The sequence below is a fragment of the Bos indicus genome, chromosome 1 (assembly GCF_029378745.1).
Source record: "Bos indicus isolate NIAB-ARS_2022 breed Sahiwal x Tharparkar chromosome 1, NIAB-ARS_B.indTharparkar_mat_pri_1.0, whole genome shotgun sequence".
In the NCBI taxonomy this organism is placed as follows: domain Eukaryota; kingdom Metazoa; phylum Chordata; class Mammalia; order Artiodactyla; family Bovidae; genus Bos; species Bos indicus.
The window spans coordinates 148301290-148323981 of NC_091760.1; the positions used below are offsets into that span (position 1 = coordinate 148301290).

Consider the following 22692-nt stretch of genomic DNA (forward strand, 5'->3'; position numbering starts at 1 on the left):
AAGAATTTGAAAAGTGCTGGTGGTCAAGAAACTTTCTGGAAGGCAAAGTCCAGAGACAGCCTGGAGAAGCAAGTCATCGTCAGGGTATGAGTGGGAAGAGCTCTGGGAAGTGACCATTGTGGGGATAACATGGCCGGAAGGACAGCGGAGCTTGGTTTCATCAGTCACTGGGCCACTGCAGAGAATGGTAACCACGGAAGGCTTAGAACTCAGAAGCAAAGAGTCTTTGCCTTGCACTGCCCTTCTAGAACCCTCCAGTGATGAAGGCCAAGTTTGGCCAGTGGGCAAAGAAGAAGTGTGGACAGGTTCCAGCACTAGTATCAAAAATCAGGACAAAGAAGAGTGGATCTGCATATGAGGTATAATATATTGAAACTAGATTGACGAGCACCCTGTTCTAGATCTAGGCTCACTTTTGGGGTTCCCTGTTCTAGGTCTGGCCTCACCTCCATGGGATCCCCGTTCTAGACCCAGTCTCATCTCTGGGGGACCCCATTCTCGGTGTGGCCTCACCTCCAGGGGACCCCATTCTAAGTGTGGCCTCACCTCCTGGGGACCCTCATTCTAGGTCTAATCTCATCCCTTCACCTCAGTTCCCTTCAGTGAACTGCTACCATAGAGTCTCCATCCCCATTGGGAGCACAGACAACATCCTTCACCAACTCCATTTCCCAGTGAGTGAGTGAGTGAAAGTCGTTAAGTCATGTCCAACTCTTTTCGATCCCATGAGCTATACAGTCCATGGAATTCTCCAGGCCAGAACACTGGAGTGGGTAGCCTTTCCCTTCTCCAGGGGATCTTCCCAACTCAGGGATCAAACCCACGTCTCCCACATTGCAGGCAGATTCTTTACCAGCTGAGCTACAAGCAAAGCCCAAGAATACTTCTCCAAGGGATTTTCTCAACCCAGGAATTGAACCGGGATCTCCTGCATTGCAGGCGGATTCTTTACCAGCTAAGTCACAAAGGAAGCCCCCATTTCCCAGTATTCAACAATATATCCAGGTGGGTCAAAGAACATAAATAAACTTTCCAAATCAACAGTCGATCAATGTTTTCACACTGTCTCAGGAGGAGAAGAAAGGTAAAGAGGAGGACTTTGATAAACTTAGATAACTTAGATGTGGCCCAGAATGGCTATATTTTCACCAAAGTCAGTTTCATTTTCCTGATATACTCTGTTTCCAGTTTCCTTTTACAGTTAGGCTGATTCTAGCCAGTGGGATGTAAGCAAAAGTAATATATCCCACTTGCAGGCCTGGCCCCTAGAACAGCCCCGGCCCCTGTGTCCCCTCTTAGCCATAACCCACTAGCTGCCTGCAGAAGAGAGCTTCTAGGGAAGGAGATTAAGGCCCTGAGTCATCCTTTGGAGGAGAGCATCCCTGGAGAGTTGCCCAGCCAGGCATCTCCACCTTGGACTGTGATGAGAGGAGGGAATAAGCCCTTAGTGAACTGGTGTCCAGAGCAGCAGTATCTGAATGACTTGGAGACTTGCTAAAAATGCAAGTTCTCAGGCCTCAGCCTGCACATACACATTGGAAACCCCGGGAGAGAGTTTCTATAAGCCCTGCATTTTAATAGAGCTTCCTCTATGGCTCAGCTGATAAAGAATCCACCTACAAGGCTGGAGACCCAGGATCCTCGGTTAGGAGTATCCCCTGGAGAAAGAAATGGCAACCCACTCCAGTATCCTTGCCTGGAAAATTCCATGGACAGAGGAGCCTTGCCATCTACAGTCTACAGGGTTGCAAAGAGTCGGACATGACTGAGCAACTAAGCATGCAAGCGTGTATTTTAATAAGGAGATTTGGACACTCTAAAGTTTGAGAACATCTGCCTTATTGTATAAGGACACTAAGATTTGGAGGGTTTTGTTAAGTCCACAGGAAGTCACAACATAAAAATCACAAACTGAGTCCCCAGTAACCAGTTAAAATTTGACCACTGTCTCACCAGGGACCTCTGTCATGACTCATTAATTCCAAGCCTGGACCAAGCTGATTAGGTCTTCATACAGTTGAAGACTTACTTACTAACCTCAGATATCATCTATGACATTTGACCGGGAACCAGGACTGCGTTCATTACATTGAGTTATTTTGGACAAGCTGGGTAACCTGATCGTTTTATTGCCTCTGCAAAAAAAGCAGATCAACCCCCCACCCATGTACTAGTCACTTGGAGGAAATCCTCAGAGAAGGATGAGCTAGTAGATTGCATGTCCAATGTTTAGAGAAATTCTATATGACTGTTTTTATACCCATCAAATTTTAGGAAACGAAAAGCAGCCACTTCAGCTCCATATACCAGCTGCAAACAAGGGACTGTGCAGATGCAAATAGTCTAGGCTAGCTCATTTTCAATTTAGAACTTTCCTAATGCTAAGTTTTCTGTTTCAACTGTTGGCCAAAATGGAATGCCATCTCTACAAAAAATTTGGGCTGTTTAAGTTCCCAAATATAAAGTCCAAATTTTAGGGGTTTTGAAATCACATACTTTTCCCAGGAGGAAAAGTATCATCATTCCAGAGAAATGGAAGCTTGGAAAGAGCATCTAATATCAAAGCGATGTGTTTAATTAGCCACGTGGGTAAACAAGAGCTGCCAGGAATGCGGTGGCTCAGAGGAGAATCGTGGCATTTAGTTCCAGCTCTGTGCAAAGCCACATCTTCAGCACTTAGTTCAGAAGTAATTACCATCTTGCTGGCCCTCGGGTAGAGGGAGAAAAGAAATAACTATATTCATCTTGTGATTAAATGGCAATTAGCAGCTAAGTGCCCTGCAATAACATGGCAGTTACCACCTCATCACAGCGTCAGCAGCTTCCCTGGCCAATCCCACCAGCCTGCTGGGTATCAGAGCCCAGCGCTGCAGGTCTAGGACTGTGGGGAGGACCCAGGCACCAGCTAGAGTGAGGCACAAATTAGTGGTTAAAAGTGTGCACTCTACAGCCAAGCGGCTTAGGTTCCAAACACAGCCTCACCACTTATCAACTTGCCAACTTGGCCAAGTTGCTAAAAGTTTTTAGTGTCAGTGTCCTCATCTGAAAACTGAAGGAAAAGAGTTGTTTCTAACACATAGTGTGGTGAGCATGAGGCTTAAGTGAGTTACTAGATGCAAAGTGTTTACTAGAGCTCCTAGAACACAAAATATCCCCAGAGATGGCTAATGTTTCCCCATGCTTTTCCTCCATGGGGCTGGGACAGATTAACTCTTTCCTGCCTTGCATGCATGATTTAATGCTTAAAATCATTTTAAGTATATGTACCACCAAAGCAAACACAAGCACAGATAAAAAGAACCCTCTCTTATATCACCCTGCCTCTTTGGTTCTGAGTGAATTCTGATTTATCTTCCACCCAAGGGACCACCCTCAGTTGCTCCAGATTGTGAAATAAATAGAAGCAATGTCTGAGAAGGCCTGAACAGAAGTTATCACCCCCAAAAGAGCAAGGCAATGGATTTGGACAAGAAATTGCATCTCGAGACAGAATGAATGAGGATGAACCAAAGTGAGACCACAGGGATGGTGGGTGTGGCCAAGTTCTCGATTATCTACCTTTACAACCAACGTTGCTCCTCAGGTTGGCGTCTCCTCTCCCCAGAGATTTGGTGAACTTGGTGCACCAGTGATTTCTGAAATTAGTTCTAAAACATAAGCAGATGGTAAATCTGTTGTAAAACCAAAGAGCCTTTTTAAGGTTACACATTTGGGGGCAGCAGGAGTTCTTTGTTCTCAGATGCTTGCCCACCCCTTGCCCTACTCAGCACTTAGTAGTTGGGAACTTCTTTCCCCATGCCCCTTGTCAATTAGTTTAGTCCATCTGGAGACAGTGGTAAGACCAGAGGCTCTTATCCTACCTGTAGCAGAGCTTCCAACAGTGCCTGCATCTCCTCTCAGAGAGCCCCGCACAGTGAGCTCCCAGGTCCAGTCAGGACATCCCCACTCTGGGACTCCAGTGCAATACCACATCCTTGCAACGCCCTTCTCCAGCCCAAGAGGTGGAAGTGGAATGTTCTTATTGCTAATCTCTGATGGCCTAACGGCTCTCTAGTTGTTTCTTAGCTCCTACATCACATACGTAAACAATTCCCTTCATCAAATGCCCTCTGTTTGAAATACCTATGCTGGATTTTATTTCCTGAAGAAACCCTGACTGATAAACCATTGCTTCATCTGTATTATTTCCGCCCCCCCTCCAATATCTCAGTGAGAAAAGCACTGGACTTGGAGAAGGCGATGGCACCCCACTCCAGTACTCTTGCCTGGAAAATCCCATGGGCAGAGGAGCCTGGTGGGCTGCAGTCCATGGGGTCGCAAAGAGTCTGACACAACTGAGCGACTTCACTTTCACTTTCATGCATTGGAAAAGGAAATGGCAACCCACTCCAGTGTTCTTGCCTGGAGAATCCCAGGGACGGCGGAGCCTGGTGGGCTGCCGTCTGTGGGGTCGCACAGAGTCGGACACGACTGAAGCGACTTAGCAGCAGCAGCAGGAATCAGGAGCCCTGAGTTCTGGTCCCAGTTCTACAAATAACTGACAATATTCCCGAGGGCATTCTTCTCTGTGCCTCGGTTTCCTAATAAATAAGATGACTGGGCTAGGGGACTTCTCAGATCACTTTCAGCCATAGAGTTCTGGGACTAGACATTCTGACCAGTGTCACCATGTGGGGCTCAGTGGCATTGACTTACTCCCTAAGTTGGCTGGAGAACATTCCCAAGTGCGCCACTTTACATTAGCAGCTGAGACAGAGCAAGGTGGTCTTGGCCGTGTTGTAGGTGATGGAAGGAATTGAGGAGGGTGGCGGTGGATGGTCTGCATGTGTGGAGGAGTGGTCACACATATGCTTGTATGTGCTCGGGATTCCCTAAGAAACCTTCGTTGGCGCAGTATTCTCTCTCGATTCACGATTCCCACTTTTATCTCTTAGATTTAAAATGATAGCTTAGCACATTAGTGTTGCAAGATGGAGACTGGTAAGGATGATACTATATAAATTAACATCCTAGCCAAATTAGTATAAAGATACTAAGTCACAAGCATGAATACATGACATATTTGATGTCTTAACAAGTAGATTCTATTTTCTTTCTCTCCTCTGAACTACAAGTTCTCAATCATTTTTTTTCACACAACAGTGTGATCAGTTATGGGCCATAGTTGGGTATATAGCTGGTATATGCTTCTGCTGCTAAGTCGCTTCAGTCGTGTCCGACTCTGAGCGATCCCATAGACGGCAGCCCACCAGGCTCCCCCATCCCTGGGATTCTCAGGCAAGAACACTGGAGTGGGTTGCCATTGCCTTCTCCAGTGCATGAAATTGAAAAGTGAAAGTGAAGTTGCTCAGACGTGTCTGACTTTAGCAACCCCATGGACTGCAGCCTACCAGGCTCCTCCGTCCATGGGATTTTCCAGGCAGGAGTACCAGAGTGGGTTGCCATTGCCTTCTCCGAAACAACACTTATAGAGTAAGCTTTTAACTGGTTTTAGGCTACAGTTGCAATCAAATACATTTTTAAGTCAGTTATCAGTTTATGCCCTTTACTGATAAGATATTTAAATATAAGCTTATATGCATGCAGGTATGTTTACATACAACACACACACAAACACACACCCTCACATTCGCAAAATTCACCCCTGAAGATACTACTACAGTGAAAACTCTCATAAAAGTTATCTTCTCGGGCAAATAGATAGTCCTAAACTTCACTCACAGTAATCTATTTTCTTTTAACTCCTCAGTCAGTACTTCATAAAAAGGCTGATAATAAGCTTTTTTATCAGAAGCCAGTACTGAAATATTAATATTAATCTGTAACTGCAGTGTCCAATAGGGTAGCCACTAAACACATGTGGTTATTAAGCACTTGAGATATGGCTGATTCAAATCAATTTGCAGCATAAATACAAACACACACCAGATTTTAAATCCTCAGTATGAGAAAAATAGGACTTGCCAGGTGGCGCTCTCGGTAAAGAACCTGCCTGCTGATGCAGGAGACACAAGAGACTGGAGTTCAATTCCTGGGTCAAGAAGATGCCCTGGAGTAGGAAATGGCAACCAACTCCACTATTCTTGCCTGGAAAATTCTATGAACAGAGGAGCCTGGTCCATGGGGCTGCAAAGAGTTGGACACAACTGAGCACAGGAGAAAAATAAACATAATATATCTCATGAATATTTTTATGTTGATTGCATGTTGAAATTGTAATATTTTGGATACATTGTTACAACTCAACATGTGCTGCTTTTAATTAGAAAATACTAAAATATATCACATCATATTTCTACTGGGCAGCACTGATTCTAGAAGTTAAAGTAAACAAAAAGATATTTCTACTGTGTTTTTTTACAGAAGAGCCTTGATGAGAGGCAGCAGTATTGACCACAATTGATGGGGGCAGGGATGGAGACTGGCCAAATTTACAGGAAAGATGGATGGTTGGAGTTTCAACCTGCTGACACCCAAATCAAGCTTCAGTCTATACAGAAAATAGCAAAGACCCAATTAATGGTGCTGTACACTGAAAACAGCATCTTTGTGTCAACAGCTTGTGCGTTCTTCCAAAGTCCAAGAGAGAAGGGCCTGAGGCGATTTCTCTTACTGATTGAAACCTGAAGAAAGTAAGGACCTTGGAGTTAAAGTTTCCAAGGTTTGACTTCCCATATTGTCTCCCATTTCAGTATCATTCAAAAGTACACGTCAAAAATAAATCTTACAAATATACAAGAGACTTTAAAGCTCTGGGCTTCCTTCCCAGGTGGCACTAGCAGTAAAGAACCCACCTGCCAATGCAGGAGACATATAAGAGACATGGATTTGACCCCTGGGTCAAGAAGATCCCCTGAAGAAGGGCATGGTAATCCACTCCAGTATTCTTGCCTGGAGAATCCCCATGGACAGAGGAGCCTGGCGTGCTACAGTCCATGGGGTCGCACAATGTCGGACAAGCCTGAAGCAACTTAGCATGCACACAAGCACTTAGCTTTAAGACATTCAGTGGGAAGAGATTGCGTACACATTGCATCTTACATCTAAATAATTGTATTCATCATCTCAGTCCTTGCACATAGCATGAAACCTGGTACACAGTGGGTGCTTAATGATATTTGCTGAATGCACCAAAGGAACAACTCAAACATGGCAGTTATTGAAATTTGGATCCACTTCCCTTGTGGCTCAGATGGTAAAGCGTCTGCCTGCAATGCGGGAGACCTGGGTTCAATCCCAGGGTCAGGAAGATCCTCTGGAGAAGGAAATGGCAACCCACTCCAGTACTCTTGCCTGGAAAAGCCCACGGATGGAGGAGCCTGGTAGGCTACAGTCCATGGGATCGCAAAGGGTCGGACATGACTGAGCAACTTCACTCACTCACATGCTGCTTAAGATAAGGAAACAAAGATGCAGTTCTAGAAAATCAGAATCATAGTTAAAGAAATTATCAAGAACAGATCACAGTCATTAAAAGGATGAAAAACTAAACCCAGCTTTTTCAGAATGCCATTGTTGTTCAATCACTCAGTTGTGTCCTACTCTTTGCAACCCCATGGACTGCAGCACACCAGGCTTCCCTGTCCTTCACTATCTCCCTGAGTAATGCTATCCAACCATCTCGTCCTCTGTCATCCCCTTCTCTTCCTGCCTTTATTCTTTCCCAGCATCGGAGACTTCTTCAGTGAGTCAGTTCTGATCAGGTGGCCAAAGGACTGGAGCTTCAGCTTCAGCATCAGTCCTTCCAATGACTATTCAGGACTGATTCTCTTTCGGATGGACTTGTTGGATCTCCTTGGAGTGCAAGGGACTCTCAACAGTCTTCTCAAGCATTACCGCTCCAAGGCATTAATTCTTCAGCACTCAGCCTTTTTTATTGTCCAACTCTCACATTCATGCATGACTACTAGAAAAATCATAGCCTTGACTATATGGATCTTTGTCAGTAAAGTAATATGTCTGCTTTATAATACACTGTCTAGGTTGGTCATAGTTTTTTTCCAAGGAGCAAGCGTCTTTTAATATCATGGCTGCAGTCACTGTCCACAGTGGTTTCGGAGCTCAAGAAAATAAAGTCTGTCACTGTTTCCATTGTTTCCCCATCTATTTGCCATGAAGTGATGGGACCAGATGCCATGATCTTTGCTTTTTGAACGTTGAATTTTAAGCCAGTTTTTTCACTCTCTTCTTTCACCTTCATCAAGAGGCTCTTTAATTCCTCTTCACTTTCTGCCACAAGGGTGGTGTCATCTGCATACCTGAGGTTATTGATATTTCTCCCTGCAAATTAATTCCAGCCTGTGCTTCATCCAGCCCAGCATTTCTCATGATGTACTCTACATAAAAGTTAAATAAGCAGGGTGACAATATACAGCCTTGATATACTCCTTTCCCAGTTTGGAACCAGTCCATTGTTCCATGTCCAGTTCTAACTGTTGCTTCTTGACCTGCATACAGGTTTCACAGGAGACAGGTAAGGTGGTCTGGTATTCCCATCTCTTTAAGGATTTTCCACAGTTTGTTGTGATCTACACAGTCAAAGGCTTTAGCATAGTCAGGAAGCAGAAGTAGATTTTTTTTGCAATTCTCTAGCTTTTTCTATGATACAACAGGTATTGGCAATTTGATCTCTGGTTCCTCTACCTTTTTAATTCCAGCTTGTTTATCTGGAAGTTCTCAGTTCATGTACTGTTGAAGACTTGCTTGGAGAATTTTGAACATCACTTTGCCAGTGTGTGAGATGAGTGCAATTATGCAGTAGTTTGAACAATCTTTGGCATTGCCCTTTTTTGGGATTGGAATGAAAACTGACCTTTTCCAGTCCTATGGCCACTGCTGAATTTTCCAAATTTGCTGGCATATTGAATGCAGCACTTCAACAACATCATCTTTTAGGGTTTTAAATAACTCAGCTGGAATTCCATCACCTCTACTAGCTTTGTTCATGGTGATGCTTCCTAAGGTCCACGTGACTTCGCATTCCAGGATGTCTGGTTCTAGGTGAGTGATCACACCATCATGGTTATCCAGGTCATTAAGATCTTTTTTATATAGTTCTGTGTATTCTTGCCACCTCTTCTTAATATCTTCTGTTTCCGTTAGGTCCATACCATTTCTGTCCTTCGTTGTGCCTATCTTCTCAAGAAGAGTTCCCTTGGAATGTCTCATTTTCTTGAAGACATCTCTAGTCTTTCCCATTCTATTGTTTTCTTCTATTTCTTTACATTGTTCACTTAAAAAGGCTTTCTTATATCTCCTTGCGATTCTCTGGAACTCTGCATTCAGACGAGTATATCTTTCCTTTTCTCCTTTACCTTTTGCTTCTCTTCTTTTCATCTATTTGTAAGGCCTCTTCTGACAACCACTTTGCTTTTTCGCATTTCTTTTTCTTGGGAGTGGTCTTGATCACTACAGCTTGTACAACGTTAGAAACCTCAGTCCATAGTTCTTCAGGCACTCTGTCTATCAGATATAAATCCTTGAATTGATTTGTCACTTCCACTGAAAAATCATAAAGGATTTGATTTCAGTGAATGGTCTAGTGGCTTTCCCTATATTCTTCAATTTAATTCTGAATTTGGCAATAATGAGTTCATCATCTGAGCCACAGTCTGCTCCCGGTCTTGTTTTTGCTGACTGTATAGAGCTTCTCCATCTTCAACTGCAAAGAATATAATCAATCTGATTTTGGTATTGATCATCTGATGATGTCCATGTGTAGAGTCATCTCTTGTGGTGTTGGAAGAGGGTGTTTGCTATGACCAGTGCGTTCTCTTGGAAAAACTCTGTTAGCCTTTGTCCTGTTTCATTTTGTACTCCAAGGTCAAGTTTGCCTGTTACTCCAGGTATCTCTTGACTTCCTACTTTTGCATTCCACTCCCCTGTGAAAAGGACATCTCCTTTTGGTGTTAGTTCTAGAAGGTCATATAGATCTTCATAGAACCATTCGACTTCAGCTTCTTCGGTTTCAGTGGTTGGGTCATAGACATGGATTATTGTGATACTGAATAGTTTGCCTTGGAAATGAACAGAGATCATTCTGTTGTTTTTGAGATTGTTTGAGATTGCACCCAAGTACTGACTCTTGTTGATTATGATGGCTACTCCATTTCTTCTAAGGAATTCTTGCCCACAATAGTAGATATAATGGTCATCTGAGTTAAATTCATGCTTTCCTGTCCATTTTAGATCACTGACTCCTAAAATTGTCGATGTTTACTCCTGCCATCTCCTCTTTGACCACTTCCAATTTACCTTGATTCATGGAACTAACATTCCAGATTCCTATGCAATATTGTTCTGTACAGCATTGGATTTTACTTTCACCACCAGACATATCCACAACTGGGTGTTGAGTCCACTTTGGCCCAGTCTCTCCAGTACTCTTGCCTGGAAAATACCATGCATGGAGGAGTCTGGTAGGCTGCAGTCCGTGGGGTTGCAAAGAGTTGGACATGACTGAGCGACCTCATTTTCACTTTTCACTTTCATGCATTGGAGAAGGAAATGGCAACCCACTCCAGTGTTCTTGCCTGGAGAATCCCAGGGACAGAGGCCCCTGGTAGGCTGCCATCTATAAGGTCTCACAGAATCGGACATGACTGAAGCAACTTAGCAACAGCAGTAGCAGCAGCAGCTTCAATCTTTCTGGAATTATTTCTCCACTCTTCTCCAGTAGCATGTTGGACACCTTCCAATCTGGGGAGTTCATCTCTCAGTGTCATATCTTTCTGCCTTTTCATACTGTTCATGGATTCTCAAGGCAAGAATGTTGAAGTGGTTTGCCGTTCCCTTCTCCAGTGGACCACATTTTTTTTCAGAACTCTCCACCATGACCCGCTCATCCTGGGCGGCCCTACATGGCACTGCTCTTGGTTTCACTGATTTAGGCAAGGAGCTTAACTGAGGAGGATCTTGATTTTTCTGCCAGTTGTGTAATAACCATCTTGATAGTTTTTTAATAAGAAAAAGAAGCCTGGTCTCTTTGCTATCTCAATGTGTACTGGTTTGCATTATTTTTGTTCAATCTTTTTACACTTACAAAAAAAATCTATTTAAACTTCACATTCTTTTTCCTTTGAATGGATCATGTGGGCATCGGGGAGACCTCAGGGGCTTTTGGGGTGGATAAGACCAATAACAGGAATTGCTAATGTGGTTTCTATTGAATGTGATGGATTCATTAGGTAAAATCCTTTGATAAATCGAGAGTACTACATTTTTACTCCATTCGTCTTTGTCTTTTGGATTCCAGGGCGACATTGCTGACAGTTCCACTTTGAGCTAAATGAGCAGCCTTGCTTGAAGAAACTGGTTTAAGGGACTCTCACGAGCCCCTGCATTTGCCTTGAAGTCACACTGAAACTGCTCTGCACAGAAGAGCTCTCAATCTCCCCAGTGAGTCACAGCAATGAGACCCAAGCCTCCTCCCTTTCACATAGTAAGTCAACCTAGATGCAACCAGCATGGTCATTAATATCCCAGTCATATTTTTCTTTTACAATCAAATGGAAAGTTTTAATATATATAATATACATAAAAGAGTTATACTCCACAACCAAGTGGGATTTATTCCAAGGATTCAAGGCTGGTTTAACATGCAAAACTCAAATGTAATATGAACTTTCTAGGTGGCTCAGCAGTAAAGAATCAACCTGCCAATGCAGGACATGTGGGTTATAATCCTGGGGTCGGGAAAATCCCCTAGGGAAGGAAATGGCAACCCACCCCAGGATCCTTGCCTGAAAAAATTTCATGGACAGAGGAGCCTGGCAGGCTACAGTCCATGGGGTCGCAAAGAGTTCGATGTGACTGAGTGCCTGATCCCACACCCATCTGTCTAACCTGTCATCTGTCATTATCTTTCCATTTCTATCCATCTATCTATCAATGAGAGGGAGATAGAAATTGGGACAGAGTAAGCAAGAGAGAAGGATCTTGTATCACTAGCATGTCACATCCTCGACCCTCTGTGGCTTCAGTTCTTTTAAGCCACTCCAGTTGTGACAATTTGTCCCCGCAGCCCCAGGAAATGAATACATCAGGTGACAAGGCTCAGCAGAACCCAGAGAACAAATGAATCTGACAGTTTGTTCAGAAAGGCTGGGAGTAAGCTTGTCTTGGCCAAGTCTATGAAGAGCGGAGGCCCTGCTCAGCAGTGTGTGTTCTCTGTGAGACTAAAGCTTCTCAGATCTATGTTGTTCAGATTTATTCATAACTGCTCTTCCTGGCTGCACCCATATGCCTTTAAGGAGTTCACCTCCTCCTGCAAAGGTATCCACCCTTGGGCTCCCCTGTGAGCCTCTGGATAGAAAGAATAATGCTCTTATGGTCCTTATGGCCTCAGCATCCAGGGCCACGTCCACCACATACAGGAGCTTAATAAACATCTGCCAAGTGGACCAATGGAATCAATCTGTGATCAAGAGTCCTCCTTGGAGCATACACGCATTTCACAATAACTCCTGTGTCTCCTTTCCAGCTCTTTCCCTAAATACCTCCTCCAAGTGGGCCTTTTCGGAGCCAACATGGTGTCAGGCCCACTCCCTGACCTGATCAGGCTTCATCACATAGAGCCCTTAGCTGCCAAGTGGAGGCAGTGAAGCACACCATGCTTTCCTCTTGCATTTTCACAATCAGGGCTATCCTTTCTTTGTTTAAAATCCTACCCCTTCAAATCTCAGCTCAAATGCAGTGACTTCTAGGAACCCTTTCTGAATTTCCTAAAGCAGCTTTGACCTTCATCCTCTACTGCATTATGGAAACCCTTAGCTTTGAAGCCTTTGACTGTGTGGATCACAACAAACTGTGGAAAATTCTTCAAGAGATGAGAATATCAGACCACCTGATCTGCCTTCTGAGAAATCTGTATGCTGGTCAGGAAGCAACAGTTAGAACTGAAATGGAACAACAGACTGGTTCCTAATTGGGAAAACAGTACATCAAGGCTATATATTGTCACCCTGCTTATTTAACTTATATCCACAGTACATCATGTGAAATGCTGGACTGGATGAAGCACAAGCTGGAATCAAGAATGACAGAAGAAATATCAATAACCTCAGAGATGCAGATGACACCACCCTTATGGCAGAAAGTGAAGAGCCTCTTGATGAAGGCAAAAGAAGAGAGTGAAAAAGTTGGCTTAAAGCTCAATGTTCAGAAAACTAAGATCATGGCATCCAGTCCCATCACTTCATGGCAAATAGATGGGGAAACAGTAGTAAAAGACTGTTTTTGGGAGGCTCCAAAATCACTGCAGATGGTGACTGCAGCCATGAAATTAAAAGACGCTTGCTCCTTGGAAGAAAAGCTATGACCAACATAGACAGCATATTAAAAAATAGAGACATTACTTTGCTAAGAAAGGTCCATCTAGTCAAAGCTATGGTTTTTCCAGTAGTCATGTATGGATATGAGATTTGGGCCATAAAGAAAGCTGAGCGCCGAAGAATTGATGCTTTTGAATTGTGGTGTTGGAGAAGACTCTTGAGAGTCCCTTGGACTGCAAGGAGATCTAACCAGTCAGTCCTAGAGGAAATCAGTCCTGAATACTCACTGGAAGGATTGGTGCTGAAGCTGAAACTTCAATACTTTGGCCACCTGATGCAAAGAACTGAGTCATTGGAAAAGACCCTGATGCTGGGAAAGATTGAAGGCTGGAGGAGAAGGGGACAATAGAGAATGAGATGATTGGATGGCATCACCAACTAGATGGACATGAGTTTGAGTAAGGTCCAGGAGTTAGTGATGGACAGGGAAGCCTGGCATGCTGCAGTCCATGGAGTCGCAAAGAGTCAGACATGACTGAGCGACTGAACTGACTGACTGACTAGCTCTGAAGCCTAGCTGTGTTCTTTATGCTGGTGATGGAGGAGGTGATGATATTGATATTATTGAGCCCCTCAATCATGTCCTTCCCTTCATCATTCCAAGTATCCAGTTTTATTGTAATTTCTTGCTTGTCTGCCCACTATGTTAAGAAGCTCCAGAGGACAGAAGACAAGTCTTTTCCCCTTGAAATCTGCAATATCCACCTGCCATGCAGAAGGCATTCAACCAGTAACCCCTAGAGAAAAGTTTGTGCTCTCCATTGAACCAGGGGTCAGCTAACTATGACGCACATGCCAAACCCAACTCATGGCCAGATTCTGTATAGTGAGTGAATGGATTGGAGACTGACTATAGATGGCCTCACAAAGCCTACTGTATTTACTCTCTGATCCTTTACAGAAAAGGTTTACTGACCTCTACCCTAAGCACACAAACATGGTCTGGCTTGTATAATAATTTCGCTGTGGTTGCAGTTTCTTATCTGATGACCTCCTTTCAGCTTACCCAGAAATTCTCCCAAAGACTCGGGAACAGATCCAACCCAGACAGCCTGGATGGAGAAAATGCCAACCACCCTCCAAAAGGAGGCACTTTCATGTTTTCAAAGTATCTGTCAGTACCTCAGATTTTAAAGTTTCTCCCTAAGCCATTGTAAATGGAGTCTACAATTTCAAAAGCATTATCACTTCAGAGGAAGGCAGACTCACTTCCCTTGCCTGTGCAGCCAAGCTGCTATAAGACCCCTGGTGGGAAGTTAAGTTTCTCAAAGAGAAACCAGTAACTGGGCTGAGCTGATACAAGTAGCTCTTCCTTATCCACAGAGTATACGTTCCAAGACCCCCAGTGGATGCCTGAAACCATGGATATGGACTGAACCCTATTTATACTCTTTTCCTCTCTACATACATAGATATCAATAAGTTTAATTTATAAATTAGGCTTGGTAAGAAATTAACATCAGTTCCGTTCAGTTGCTCAGTTGTGTCCTACTCTGCGACCCCATGGACTGCAGCATTCCAGGCCTTCCTGTCCATCACCAACTCCCAGGCTTACTCAAACTCACGTCCATTGAGTTGGTGATGCCATCCAACCGTCTCATTTTCTGTCGTCCCCTTCTCCTCTCTCCTTCAATCTTTCCCAGCATCGGGGTCTTTTCCAGTGAGTCAGTTCTTCACATCAGGAGGCCAAAGTATTGGAGTTCCAGCTTCAGCATCAGTCCTACCAATGAATATTCAAGACTGATTTCCTTTAAGATGTACTGGTTGGATCTCCTTGCAGTCCAAGGGACTCTCAAGAGTCTTCTCCACACCACAGTTCAAAAGCATCAATTCTTCGGCACTCAGCTTTCTTTATGGTCCAACTCTCACACCCATACATGACTACTGGAAAAACCATGATTTTGATCAGATGGACCTTTGTTGGCAAAGTAACTGATAATAAATAGAACAATTGCAACAATAAACTATAATAAAAGTTACGTGAATGCCGTCTCTCTCTTTCTCTCAAAACATCTTATTGTACAAACTTAATGCCTTTTACATCCTAAGTGTTAACTGTGCACTGTGGCCATAGTTTTTGCACTTTGAAGTGTTACAGCAAAATCAAAACAAGTTCTTTTTCCTTCTTCACCATTTCACAGATAAAAGAGTCCTGCTTACCATAGATCTGAGCAACACCAGCATGTGATTTCTTTTCTTTCCTTAAGTTGAGAGCATTCACCTTTTCACTTAAACAAAGTACTTTAAGGCTTATCTTCGGTGCAGCTGACTTGAGAGCATCACTCTCTTTGAACTTTGAGGCCATTATTGAGCAAAATAAGGGTCCCTTGAACACAAACCCTGTGCTACCACAACAGTGATCTGATAACCAAGATGGCTACTAAGTGACTAAGGAGCAGGGTGCTCTGGACAGAGGGATGATTCACGTCCCGGAAGACATGAATCTGAGCATGGGATGGTGCAGATGGCGTGAGATCTCTTCATGTTACTCAGAACAACTTAAACCTTAATGAGCTGTTTATTTCTGGAAGTGAAAAAGTCACTCAGTCGTGTCCCACTCTTTGCGACCCCACAGACTATACAGTCCATGGAATTCTCCAGGCCAGAATACTGGAGTGGGTAGCCTTTCCCTTTGCCAGGGGATCTTCCCAACCCAGGGATCAAACCCAGGTCTCTCGCATGGCAGGTGGATTCTTTAGCAGCTGAGCCATGAGGGAAATCCTTATATCTAGAATTTTCCATTTAATATTTTTGAACCCTGGGTGACCACAGGTAATGGAAGCTGCAAAATGCAAGACCACGGCTGGTGGGGGTTGGGGGCTTGGATTTGCTGTGTAGGAAACGTGTCTGCAGCATGAGGAAGGGAACCCAACGCTGTGCAGACGAAGTGAAATCCACCCAAAGTGTGGTGTGTTTTGTGTTTGTGTGCGTGAGCACACGTGTGTATTCACACTGCATGTAACCAACCTGGCTGGTCTGAACTGTGTTCTAGGGTTGGGCGATTTCATTCTTCTCCACTGGGGAAAACCTCGTTTCCATAAGCCCTTCCAACTTGCCTATCTTTGTGTTTGCATTACTTCCTTGTTGTCCATTTTTATAAGTAAAACTTTTCTCTAATGATGACTGCATCTCCCTAAAAGCTTCTCCCGAGTTCTTTTCAAAGCAGCTGGATCCATCTTAATATTTTCCCGCCGTAATTGCCTCAGGCCAATTTCTTTTAAAGGAATTAAAAATGCAAATCTAATATTCTAATTGCATAATAGGATCATCTTGGCAGCTCGATCAATACTATCTCCCACTGTCAATACTATGGCCAGACTGCGTGGATGTCAGAGCCCACTGGTCTCACTTTATCACTGGCCCCGTGGCCCATCCACATCCATAAGATGTGACATTTTATGGGTGGCCTTCCATCAATCAGCTCTAATATTTGAGCATCACAGAGAGGCAGGTTGTCATCTCAGCATCCGCCTTGCCCTGTACCAGACCGCACACAGATGAATCCTTCATGGTTCCCAGGACTAAGTTAAACAGCAAGAAAGAGCCTGGTTGACAACCACCCACAGGATTGTTTTTCCAGGTCACCATGCAATGGAATTGGGGCTTTCCAGGTGGCCCCAGTGGTAAAGAACCTGTCTGCCAATGCAGGAGATGTAAGAGATGCGAGTTTGATCCCTAGGTTGTGAAGCTTCCCTGGAGGAGAGCACGGCAACCCACTCCAGGATTCTTGCCTGGAGAAACCCATGGACAGAGGAGTCTGACGGGCTACAGCCCGCGGCGGCGGGGGGGGGTGGGGTGGGGGGGGTCACAAAGACTTAGCATGCACATACATTCAATGAAATTAGAAGCAAAGGACCTACCCCCAAAGATCCCCAATCTGTCAATGCAGTTACAGATCATTACCGATGACACAGGCCTGGAGTCAGGAGACTCTGGCTGAGAGATCCAGCCCAGCCAGTCTTCAGAGGTCCCCTTGAGCAAGTCATCTAGGCTCTAGGTGCCTCAGTTTCCCCTTCTATAAATAACCCTGTTCACCTAGGCTGAATGTTAAGGTCCCTGTCAACCTAAAACTTATTTTACTTCTAGAAGAGTAAAGCTCATACTCTGAGTAGCAAGAATGAGGAATATTGTCAGTTGATTAAGATAAGAAACATCATTACTACTTCTGGGCTATTTGCCAATTAACATTAGAAACATCATAATTAACACATCATACAAATTCTCCTTCCATTAAGAAGTTTTTTCCAATAGATCTCCTTCACCCTCTCTCTCAGCTGATTTTTTTTTTAAGTTTCAAATACCATACAATTTGATCCAAAACACAATCATTCAATTTACCCACCTCAGCCAGAAAAAAGTGCTTGTGAAAGCTATGTCAAAGATCATAAATTTCCTTAAACAGATCTAAGCAACTGGAGTGTAGCAAAACTTTAAGTTCTTATTAAATCTGATTATAGAGCAAACTGATTTAGAATAGTAATTCAGCCAAAGTCTTTTAGATTCTCTGAAGAACACCTTTCCAAAATTATGACAGCACACAGTAAAATTTAAAAAAAAAAAAATTGTTTTTTTTTTTTTTTTGGCTTGAGAGAAAAGTGCTCCGTGTATATCTGTGGGAGTCTTACATGTAACTATAGTAAAAATTGTTATTTATGTGCTTTTTTTTGTAGTTTATTCAATTATCGGTTTTCCAATATAGGTTGGGTCTTGTGTAAGGACCCAGCACACATGCTAACCGAGGCTGGGGGACAGTCAGAGACATCCCCAGGAATTACCAGGAGCCATGAAAGTGACAGAAGACTCCAGGATTGTTCGAGAAAACAGGAAGGAATGCAAAGGTTCTGAAGAGTTGAGGCGGCAAAGGGTTCGGTTTTCAGAAGGGGTGGAGGGAGGACTTGGAGACAGGGAGGAAGTGGGGGGAGAGGCAGGGTTATTCTGTGAAATACAGACCAGTGGGCTTGATATTGATCCTTGGCAGAGCACAAGGACGAATCATGACGGGTTGATCTGTGCGCCTGGGGACGAGAAAACAGGGACTGCCAAGAGGCTGCCGACTCCTAGACAAGCCATCCCAATCTAATCTCGTTTCCTCTCCTGATAGGGTTATTAGGCTGGTTGATCAGCGGATCTGGATTTCAGCAAGGCACTTGACAGAGTCGCTCAGGATATTCTTGTGGACAAGAAGGAGAAATGGGGATGGGACCAGGGGACGGTTAAGTGAATTTGTAACTGGTTGAACAAGCGTGTCCAAAGCGTTGATTAATAGAGTGATGTCAGCCTGGGAGGAGGGAGCTGTGTGCCCTGGGGCTCTGCGTTTTGCTCTGTTCTGTTTAACCAGCTTATCAGTGTCTTGAGTGGTGTTGTAGGAGGCAGGCTTGTTAGAACACGGAAGGACATAAATACGGGGTCAGTAACATTAAACAAAAGAATCGTGATCCAAAATGTTCTCCTCCTGCTAGTCCAATGGCGCCCAACACCTTAAAGAGGAAAAGTAATAGAAATGAGTGCACCATCCTTTAATTAATTCCCAAATCAATAATAGCACAATAGAGAATGTTGGCTTAGGAGCAGTTCAAGGAGAGAAGACAGAGTTCCAGGCCCAATATACTCCTGTAACTGTGGTAGTCAACAGCAAAATCTAAGGGGTCTTGGATATCATCACAGATTTCCAGGCCCCCTCTAAAAGTAGCCGTGATCTTGCTAGCTGGTGGGCTGGTGGAGAACCAGGTTCAATCAGGCACTGTATTTAAAGGCCAAGTAAGAGAAAATTGACTTCCCTGGTGGCTCAGACAGTAAAGCGTCTGCCTGCAATGCAGGACACTGGGTTCAATCCCTGGGTCGGGAAGATCTCCTGAAGAAGGAAATGGCAAGACACTCCAGTATTCTTGCCTGGAAAATCCCATGGACAGAGGAGCCTGGTGGGCTACAGTCCATGGGGTCTCAAAGAGTCGGACACGGCTGAGCAACTTCACTTTCTCTTTTCAAGAGAAAATCCATAGAAGAAGAACAATGCGAGTGAGAGCTGTGGCTACCATACTAGGTGAGGGATGGCAGACGAGGCTGGTGATATCTACCCAAGGAGAAGCAAGATGGCAACCTGCTAATATCTGGGTCGCTAACAGCGGAGAAGGCAATGGCACCCCACTCCAGTACTCTTGCCTGGAAAATCCCATGGATGGAGGAGCCTGGTGGGCTGCGGTCCATGGTGTCGCTAAGAGTCGGACACGACTGAGTGACTTCACTTTCACTTTTCTCTTTCATGCATTGGAGAAGGAAATGGCAACCCACTCCAGTGTTCTTGCCTGGGGAATCCCAGGGGCAGGGGAGCCTGATGGGCTGCCACCTATGGGGTCACACAGAGTCAGAGACAACTGAAGCGACTTAGCAGCAGCAGCAACAGCAGAGGAAGAATGAGAAAACACAATTTTCACTGCTCCCTAAAGGTGGAGGGAATTACAGACGACCAGAGAGAGACAGAGTTTCAGGACAACCTAAACACAGATGTTGTCCCGTGAGGGACTGAGTTCTCAACTCTGAGTTTCCAGTATTGAGTTTACATGCTGGGCTTTTGAGGGGACTATTTTTTTCTGAAGTGAGAATTGCCCTGCGTGATTCTACAAGACAGATGTTTGATGTATGTAGATATGTGGACAGGAGAATTACCATAAAGCCTGTTGATTAAATCTAACACACAAGTACTAGCCAAGTATTACTTCAAGGTACTTTGTATACATAGGGAAAATGTGATGGAAAACTAAAAATTATCATGACATCCTGCTTTCCCTGAAGGAATGTGGAATCTAAAGACATATAAGTGTGTATGTGCTGCTGCTGCTGCTAAGTTGCTTCAGTCGTGTCCGACTCTGTGGGACCCCATAGATGGCAGCCCACCAGGCTCTGCCGTCCCTGGGATTCTCCAGGCAAGAACACTGGAGTGGGTTGCCATTTCCTTCTCCAATGCATGAAAGTGAAAAAATAAAGTGAAGTCACTCAGTTGTGTCCAACTCCTAGTGACCCCATGGACTGCAGCCCACCAGGCCCCTCCGTCCATGGGATTTTCCAGGCAAGAGTACTGGAGTGGGGTGCCATCGCCTTCTCCGAAGTGTGTATGTAATTGGCTTTAAATAAAAGACAAAATGAAAGAGATCGCAATCGAGGCTCAGGAGAAAAAACAAAGATGCTGAAGGATATTCATTGGAAAGACTGATTCACTGGAAGGAAGAATATTCATTGGAAGGAATATTGGAAACTCCAATACTTTGAAAATACAAAGTATTGGAAACTCCAATACTTTGCCACCTGATGCGTGCGAAGAACTGACTCATTTGGAAAAGACCCTGCTGCTGGGAAAGATTGAAGGTGGAAGGAGAAGGGGATGACAGAGGATGAGATGGTTGGATGGCATCACCAACTCGATGGATATGAGTTTGAGCAAGTTCCAGGAGCTGGCGATACACAGGGGAGCTTGGTGTGCTGCAGTCCATGGGGTGGCAAAGAGTTGGACACGACTGAGCAACTGAACTGAACTTAACTGAAGAATAAGGAGAAGATCACCCGTAACTTTAAGCTGGGTTTGGACCATCAGAGACAGCTGCAGAGACAGGTAGCATTTGACTTCTGTGAGAGCCGAAATTCCAGCCCCAACTGCAGGCAGCTCCACTGCAGCTCTACCGACACCCCTAAGTGTCTGCATCTGCCTCCAGGTTTTGCCTTTTGAAGCTTCTTGTCCATGCTGTCACCCACTCCAGTATTCTTTCCTGGAGGATCCTGGGGACAAAAAGGCCGGTGCGACTTCTCTCACGACTCGCACAACTAGGCATGAACATGCCCATCTATGCTGTTACTTTACCTGGGTTTTGTTCTCTGCCCACACCTGGCCACTTGGCAGCTTCTGAACTCCTTGGCTTCTCTGCTTCCCTGTCACCCTCACGGCCATGAGGGACTCGCCTCCACCCTTCTGTGCCCCAGCCCCGCTCACTTTCACATCAGACGGCGCCCGGGCACAGGGTATCACTTCATCACCTCTGCCATGCTCTGTGGTTCAGAAGCAAGTTAGAGGTCCCACCCACACTCAGGGAGAAGGGATTAGACCAGGCATGAACACCAGGCCATACCAAGGTCTGTCTGTCATGCAGACCGCACAAGAGTCATTTTAGACACCTGGAGCCAGGAGAGGAATGATGGGACAAAGACTGACAGTTCATTGCAGGGCAGGGGGCAGGGGAAGTTAGGAAGGCGCCAGGTTGGCCCCGGGGGCAGCCTTTATAAGTGCCCTTGTTTAGCTTTCTGCTCTTGCACAGACCTATGGCTTTCTGTCATATGAGTGTAGCAAAGGGACAATTTAGGCACGACGTAGTCACCTCTGAAACTTCCCAGGTGGCTCAGTGATGAAGAATCCGCCTGCCAATGCAGGAGACACGGGTTCAATCCCTGGGTCAGGAAGAGCCCCTCGAGGAGGGCATGGCTACCCGCTCCAGTATGCTCCCCTGGAGAATCCCATGGACAGAGAAGCCTGGTGGGCTACAGCCCATGGGTTGCAAAGAGTTGGACGTGACTAAGCAACTGAACAGCAACAGTCACCTCTAAGGACTGTTTAGTGATCACTAACTAACTAAAAGATGGTGACTACTTTTATGCATGAGCAAGTGCCTAGCACAGCAGGGTAAGGCCAGGCAGCCCCAGGCTGGAGTTCCCGTCTTGACAGTTCTGGAAACCTCGCACCCCTGCGGTCATTAATCCACCCAGCGGTGGTGACTGATTCTGCTGGGATTTACAGGTCTTGGCCCTCACATGGGCCCCCAGCCTGTGGTTAAGTAACGTTATCCCCCCAGCCATGTGTTTACACATGGGAATTCCTGGACATTACCAGCTGCTTAGACAGAACCTTTTATTTCCAGCGGTTTGAACTCCACTTTGTACTCCGAGCTCACTGGAGCCTCTCCCTCATAATGCAAGGTGCCCCCTCCCCTGAGAACCGACCATTTAAAAATTAATCACCCTGATGTTTCTTTCCACAGCGAAGATCCTTGTTCTATTTATTTCCCTCTCCTTAAGACCTGCCCCTGGAGATGTCGAGGGAAGACTGTGGATTTTGTTATTTTCTCCTGCTGTAAAGTGGTCTGAAAACTGCATAGAAGATAATCAGGACATACTGCTAATCCCGGGTATTTCCTCTCTCCGAACCTGGCGCCTCTTGGGGGAAGTGGTGTTTCCATCAGTGAGTAAATGCCATAAATCTGGTGCCCTTTGGAGTACTGAGTAACCCTGAGAGTAGCTCTGTGATAGGCTGCCAATGGCCATAATCCTCAGTTCTCCATATACTCACACCTTTGCAATGTGACTTTGTGGCTTTTCCCATCAA

The 22692-nt window shown here is 44.8% G+C and overlaps 1 long non-coding RNA gene across 1 annotated transcript; it reads left to right on the forward strand.

Annotated features, from left to right (window-relative positions):
* The first annotated feature begins 282 nt into the window (after positions 1-282).
* Positions 283-6786, forward strand: LOC139185062 (uncharacterized). The gene is made up of 3 exons (XR_011568645.1): positions 283-359; positions 3364-3528; positions 6364-6786. It is a non-coding gene; the product is annotated as an uncharacterized lncRNA (long non-coding RNA).
* The last annotated feature ends 15906 nt before the right edge of the window (positions 6787-22692 follow it).